Source organism: Chrysochloris asiatica, unplaced genomic scaffold (assembly GCF_000296735.1).
Source record: "Chrysochloris asiatica unplaced genomic scaffold, ChrAsi1.0 scaffold00357, whole genome shotgun sequence".
Taxonomy (NCBI): Eukaryota; Metazoa; Chordata; class Mammalia; order Afrosoricida; family Chrysochloridae; genus Chrysochloris; species Chrysochloris asiatica.
This window is the reverse complement of record NW_006408875.1, coordinates 1,428,637-1,429,392: the sequence shown is the minus strand read 5'-3', so window position 1 is coordinate 1,429,392 and position 756 is coordinate 1,428,637.

The window sequence follows — 756 nt, the reverse complement described above, 5'->3', positions numbered from 1 at the left end:
AAATACCTTTTTCAAACAACATAAAAGACGGTTATACACACAGACCTCACCAGATGGAATACATAGAAACCAAATTGACTACATCTGTGGAAAGAGACAATGGAAAAGCTCCATATCATAAGCCAAAAGCAAGGCCAGGGGCAGACTGTGAAACAGACCATCAATTGCTCATATGCAAGTTCAGGCTGAAGCTGAAGAAAGTGAAAAAAAGTCTACAAGAGCCAAAATGTGGTCTTGAATATATCCCACCTGAACTTAGAGATCATCTGAAGAGCAGATTTGATGCATTAGACACTTAGGACCGAAGACCAGAAAAGTTGTGGATGATCAAGAACATCATACAGGAAGAAAACAAAAGGTCATTAAGAAGACAAGAAAGAAAGAAAAGGCCAAAATGGATGTCAGAAGAGACACTGAAACTTGTTCTCCAGTGTAGAGATGCTAAAACAAATGGAAGAAATGAGGAGGTAAATGAGCTGAATAGAAAATTTCAAAGAGTAGCTTGAGATGACAAGGTCAAAGACCTGGAGTCAGAAAACCCAAAGGGAAGAACACGCTCAGCATTTCTGAAGTTAAGGAACTGAAAAAAAATTCAAGCCTCGACTTGGCAATATTGAAGGATTCTGTTGGCAAAATGGACTCCTGGTGTGATGCAGTAGTATCAGCACTGGACTGCAAGCCACAAGGTTGACAGTTCAAACCCACCAGCTGCTCCTCGGAAACAAGATCATTATGAGTCAGAATTGACTCCATGAC